Source organism: Neoarius graeffei, chromosome 18 (assembly GCF_027579695.1).
Source record: "Neoarius graeffei isolate fNeoGra1 chromosome 18, fNeoGra1.pri, whole genome shotgun sequence".
In the NCBI taxonomy this organism is placed as follows: domain Eukaryota; kingdom Metazoa; phylum Chordata; class Actinopteri; order Siluriformes; family Ariidae; genus Neoarius; species Neoarius graeffei.
The window spans coordinates 62,784,316-62,791,387 of record NC_083586.1 but is presented as its reverse complement, the minus strand read 5'-3'; positions in this window follow the sequence as shown (position 1 = coordinate 62,791,387).

Below are 7,072 nucleotides of genomic sequence, written 5' to 3'. Positions count from 1 at the left end.
TTGCAAATTATGGTGGAAAATAAGTATTTGGTCAATAACAAAAGTTCATCTCAATACTTTGTTATATACCCTTTGTTGGCAATGACAGAGGTCAAATGTTTTCTGTAAGTCTTCACAAGGTTTTCACACACTGTTGCTGGTATTTTGGCCCATTCCTCCATGCAGATCTCCTCTAGAGCAGTGATGTTTTGGGACTGTCGCTGGGCAACACGGACTTTCAACTCCCTCCAAAGATTTTCTATGGGGTTGAGATCTGGAGACTGGCTAGGCCACTCCAGGACCTTGAAATGCTTCTTACGAAGCCACTCCTTCATTGCCTGGGCGGTGTGTTTGGGATCATTGTCATGCTGAAAGACCCAACCACGTTTCATCTTCAATGCCCTTGCTGATGGAAGGAGGTTTTCACTCAAAATCTCACGATACACGGCCCCATTCATTCTTTCCTTTACACGGATCAGTCGTCCTGGTCCCTTTGCAGAAAAACAGCCCCAAAGCATGATGTTTCCACCCCCATGCTTCACAGTAGGTATGGTGTTCTTTGGATGCAACTCAGCATTCTTTCTCCTCCAAACACGACAAGTTGAGTTTTTACCAAAAAGTTCTATTTTGGTTTCATCTGACCATATGACATTCTCCTAATCTTCTTCTGGATCATCCAAATGCTCTCTAGCAAACTTCAGACGGGCCTGGACATGTACTGGCTTAAGCAGGGGGACACGTCTGGCACTGCAGGATTTGAGTCCCTGGCGGCGTAGTGTGTTACTGATGGTAGCCTTTGTTACTTTGGTCCCAGCTCTCTGCAGGTCATTCACTAGGTCCCCCCGTGTGGTTCTGGGATTTTTGCTCACCGTTCTTGTGATCATTTTGACCCCACGGGGTGAGATCTTGCGTGGAGCCCCAGATCGAGGGAGATTATCAGTGGTCTTGTATGTCTTCCATTTTCTAATAATTGCTCCCACAGTTGATTTCTTCACACCAAGCTGCTTACCTATTGCAGATTCAGTCTTCCCAGCCTGGTGCAGGTCTACAATTTTGTTTCTGGTGTCCTTTGACAGCTCTTTGGTCTTGGCCATAGTGGAGTTTGGAGTGTGACTGTTTGAGGTTGTGGACAGGTGTCTTTTATACTGATAACGAGTTCAAACAGGTGCCATTAATACAGGTAACGAGTGGAGGACAGAGGAGCCTCTTAAAGAAGTTGTTACAGGTCTGTGAGAGCCAGAAATCTTGCTTATTTGTAGGTGACCAAATACTTATTTTACCGAGGAATTTACCAATTAATTCATTAAAAATCCTACAATGTGATTTCCTGGATTCTTTCCCCCCATTCTGTCTCTCATAGTTGAAGTGTACCTATGATGAAAATTACAGGCCTCTCTCATCTTTTTAAGTGGGACAACTTGCACAATTGGTGGCTGACTAAATACTTTTTTGCCCCACTGTATATGTTTCCATTCAGATCCGAAGTCCACCAGGGGGAATCACATGGACTGAAATCATCACTGCAGATGGCTGTGCTCTGTATATATATAAATGTGACATGAAACCAACCTGTTAAAAATAACGAATTAACGACAAGCTTCTCACCAGCAGTTCCATCCCTCACAAAAGCTCTCACCATGGATGGTGTTCAGAAAGTGTTTTGTATCTGGAGTGCTGATCTATGGTGCATTTTCTGTCACGGAGGTCACGCAAACAAGCTAAAGAATCGAGACGTCCAACCAACAACTGGATTTGTGGGTTAGCAAGTAACTTCGGATTTATACTTGGATTAACGTGCAACTTGCATCCTTTTCCATTCAAGTCAACTGGCTTTTTGGCCAGGCAATTTTATTTCATGTTCACTCGAGACATGTATGGACAAATTCCAGTTGACAAAAGTTCTCCACTCGTTTTTATGAGCTACAAGTAATCGCAACATGTTTGTTACAGCTGAACATAACTGCAATTTTACTCTGAGCATTTATTTTGAGTCTACACCAGGTTTGGGCCTGAAGATGGGGTGTGTTGGTGATCTGACACACATCAGATTCATCTGATTTGTAGTGTTTGGAGTGAATAGTGCTGGACCAGAGGTGGACACATTGGTCAGTTTGGTTGATGCACCAACAATCTGGGGTTTGTTTTTTGTTGTTGTTTTTTTTTTTTAACAAAACCTATGGGTCAGATTTTATTTGAGATTCCATTTAAGACACTTTTCTGATAAAATGGCTGTTATATTTTATTGATGGGGCATTTCATAAACATCTTGCTTCGAAACCCAAAATTGTAATATGAGTGAATAATAAATACTATTCATGACAATAATACTATTGTTAATATTGTAGTTAATTGTTTACCATCAAGCAATATTAGCCTTTGTAATCTTGATGTAGATAGCCGATCATGATGTTACAGTGTTATTAGTTGTAAATGAGGGTATCGCAAGTCACTTATGAAGTGCTCTATGAATAAAATGTTGATGAAGAAATGCAATAACATCCTCAGATTAAGGGTGGGCAACATGGCAAACATGGTAATAGCACAATAATTGATATCGTGTGCATATATTTCCCTCTTCTGAAGGAAAAACTTTCTAAAAAAAAAAAAGTCAAGAAAAGGAAACGATGTGCAAAGCATTGAAAAATTCCGTGAAAAAAAAAATCCAAATTTAATTCTTCCTTTCAATGTTTAGAGAAAGGAACTAGGATTGACTTAGCTTATCGCTTAGCATGAAATGCAGATTTTATTTACACAATTATTACAAAATAAACAGCTGGGCTAATGCTAGCTAGGTCCGTGTATCATAAATATGGTTTTCTACCAATGGTTTTAATTATAGATCAGCTAGCTTGCTTTAGCTATTCCTAGAGATAATGTTAAAGTTAGCAAAAATAGTTACAAGTACTTAGCTGGCTGATATTAGTGCAGTGTTACATTTAGGTAGCTTGGCAGTTTAAATAATGTCGCTAAAATATTGCATTGTGTAATTTCATGCTAAGCGCTATGTTACGCCAAAGTGAAAGGAATGCATTCTGCATGATGAGGCTCATGATTGGCTGGTTGCTTGACAAAATTAGGATCTGCTAATTTTTCGCAATAACAATACCATGTTGTCATATCGTCCACCTCAAACTCAGATACAATTTGACGTAATGATTCAAAGGGAAAAATGTTGACCATCTTTTGTTTTCTGATTTTTTGTAAAGAGGCCCTGACTGCTGTGTGTAACTGTTTCAACAGTAACTGTTATTTATTACTTCATATTTTTATAAAGCTTCCTTTTGTGTGTTCTTGTCGTGTTGAATATACCACGATGCTTATAGTCTTTAACATGCCTTCTGTGTGTATGTGATATACAGGTATAAGGTCCACTATTTCGTTGTTTGATGCAAAGTCATACGGTATAAATCCATCACTCTTTGTTACTAGAAATTCTACACATAGTGTTTTTATAGACAGCAGGAACGACGTATGATGCATGAAGGGAAGTCCTTGTTAAGAGACCAAATTGAACACTGTGTGTTAAGAGTGTACATGCGATACTGAATTAAATGTATATGCCATCTTCGATAAATTAAGTGGATATTCAAGTCAAAAATTGGACTTGAATAAGCATCATTTACAAACAGTGAATAATTCTTGTTGTTTTAAGACTTGACTGTGTGTTAATGAGGCTCATTACAGATCGGTTTAGCAATTCTGAACCACAGCTCCCCAGAGATACCATGCATTTGTTTTCTGCTTGACGTCTTGTGATGTTAATATGTATTGGTTAGATTTGTAAGAGTTAAAGTACAGTCAACTACTTTAGCTTGCATTGTTTTTAGGTGGTTTATTCCACAGCTAGGTGACTGCTGAGAGAAATTTATGAAATGTGGGTTGTTTTAACAGTGGTTTAATTGTTGTCACATCTTTAGATGTGCGCTGTAAAATCCATGATGCAAGTACAAGTCTAATTTTTTGGTTTGTTATCTCAATAATGACTTAAAAACATGACCTTGAGATAATGAGACAAATACACTCACCGGCCACTTTAAAAGGAACTTCTTGTTGATTCAAAGATTCCTGTTCTTGGCTGCAAGAGTGGAACCCAATGTGTTCTTCTGCTGTTGCATGCTGAGATGCTTTTCTGCTGACCATGGTTGTAAAGAGTGATTATATGAGTTACTATATCCTTCCTATATCCAGCTCAAACCAGTCTGTCCATTTTCCTCTGACCCTCTCTCTTATCAACAAGGCATTTGTTTCCACCCACAGAATCGTCGCTCATTCGCTTAACGTTTTTTTGTTTTTGGCACCATTCTGTGTAAACTTTAGAGACTGTCGTTTGTGTGTGAAAACCCCAGGAGATCAGCAGTTTCTGAAATACTCAAACCAGTCCATCTGGCTCAAACCAACACCCATACCACAGTGAAAGAAAGTCACACTTTGTGATCGCAATTTTACCCGTTCTGATGTTTGAAGTGAACATTAACTGAAGCTCTTGATTTTATGCATCGTGCTGCTGTCAAGGGATCGGCTGATTAGAGAACTGCATAAAACAGCAGGTGTATGGAGGTTCCTAATAAAGTGGCCAGTGAGTGTAATAATAAAAACAACAACAAATGAATGGTCTCATTGAAGGTTTGTAAGATAAATACTAAAATATCCATTGTTTTGTATGTATTATCATACACACCTTATGTCAACCCTTTTATGTTAACGCAGCTCATGACTGTTAATCTTATCTTTTTTTTTTTTTTTTTTGCACTATAAATGCTCTTCAGTGCTGTGTGTTTGTGGTAGGGTGTGTAAGATGTTCTCATTAACTTGTCCCAGGAACAGGACAGTGATGAATGTGCACATTAGTTTGATCACATGTCCAAAGTAGGTCCCACATTTCTATGCATCAAGGCTTCGTGTGACTGAGGCCTTATTTGTTCTCATGCTGCTCTGTACTGTGTTTGGGTTTGTTGTGTCTGTAGGTTTATACCTCATCTGTGCAATGTTTCATGGCTTATAAATCATCTGTTGTTACTTTTGCTAAGGAGGAAAATCCATTTTAATTAAAAGCAAAAATGCACCTGTGTGTTGGATGTTTTTGTTAAACCACGACTGATATGAGATGCTCTGAACTTCATCGAAGAGGGGTTCTGATTAACACCGTTAGCCCGATAGCAATAAACACTTGTGGTAACTTTAGCTAGCAATAGCCTTCTATGGTAACTTAAACCAGCTGAACATAATCTCTTGAGGTAAATTTGGCTAGTAGTGCCCCCCTGTGGTAACTTGAGTTAACTAGCAGTGACATTCAATGGTAACTTTATCTATAACAATATCCTGTGGTAACTTTAATATAGACCTTCTCTGGTAACTTCATCTATAATAATAGGTGAATAATAATCTCCTGGAGTAACATTAGTTTGAATAATAACCTGTGGTAAGTTTAGTGATAGAGAACTTTCTGAAGTAACATTAACTGTAGGGATAACCTGTGGGAACTTTAGCTATAGAGATTAACTTCTCTGGTAACTTTAGCTGTGGAGATAACCTCCTGTGGTAATTTTAGCGACAGAGATAACCTCCTGTGGTAATTTTAGCGACAGAGATAACCTCCTGTGGTAATTTTAGCGACAGAGATAACCTCCTGTGGTAATTTTAGTGACAGAGATAACCTGTGGTAAATTTGGCGACAGATATCACCTTCTGTGGTAACTTTAGCAATAGCAATAACCTTCTGTGGTAACTTTAGCTAGCGATAACCTTCTGTGGTAAATTTAGTGATAGATAACCTCCTGCGGCAACTTTAGCTACAGACATGAACTTCTGTGACAACTACTTATAGAGAGAACCATCTGTGGTAAATTTAGTTGTAGAGATAAGCTACTGTGACAACTTTAGTGATAGAGATAACCTTCTGTGGTAACTCTAGCTTTTGAGAGAACCTCCTGTGGTAACTCTAGCTTTTGAGAGAACCTCCTGTGGTAACTCTAGCTTTTGAGAGAACCTTCTGTGGTAACTCTAGCTTTTGAGAGAACCTCCTGTGGTAACTCTAGCTTTTGAGAGAACCTCCTGTGGTAACTCTAGCTTTTGAGAGAACCTTCTGTGGTAACTCTAGCTTTTGAGAGAACCTCCTGTGGTAACTCTAGCTTTTGAGAGAACCTCCTGTGGTAACTCTAGCTTTTGAGAGAAACTCCTGTGGTAACTCTAGCTTTTGAGAGAACCTTCTGTGGTAACTCTAGCTTTTGAGAGAACCTCCTGTGGTAACTCTAGCTTTTGAGAGAACCTTCTGTGGTAACTCTAGCTTTTGAGAGAACCTCCTGTGATAAATGTGTCTCTAGAGATAAATTTACCACAGAAAGTTATCTTTATCTATTATAATTTAGCTATATAGATAATCTGTGGAAAATTTAGCTATAGAAATAACCTTCTGTGGTAATTTTAGTGACAGAGATAACCTCCTGTGGTAATTTTGGCGACAGATATCACCTTCTGTGGTAACTTTAGCAATAACCTTCTGTGGTAACTTTAGCTAGAGATAACCTTCTGTGGTAAATTTAGCTACAGAGATGAACTTCTGTGACAACTACTTATAGAGATAACCGTCTGTGGTAAATTTAGTTGTAGAGATAAGCTACTGTGGTAATTTTAGCTATAGAGATAAACTTCTGTGACAACTTCAGCGATAGAGATAACCTTCTGTGGTAAAATTAGCTATAGAGATAATCTCCGTGGTATCTTTAGTTATGGAGATAACCTCCTGTGGTAAATTTTTTCTCTAGAGATAACTTTCTGTGGTAAATTTATCTTTAGAGATAACCTCCTGTGGTAAGTCTAGCAATAGGTTTAACCTCTTGTGATAAATTTATCGATAGAGATAACCTTCTGTGGTAAATTTAGCTTTAGAGATAATACTGTGGTAAATTTATCTATAGACATAACCATCTGTGGTAACTTTTTAGTGATAGAGATAACTTTCTGTGGTAACTCTAGCTTTTGAGAGAACCTCCTGTGGTAAATTTGTCTCTAGAGATAAATTTACCACAAAGTTATCTTTACCCTATTATAATTTAGCTATATAGATAATCTGTGGAAAATTTAGCTATAGAAATAA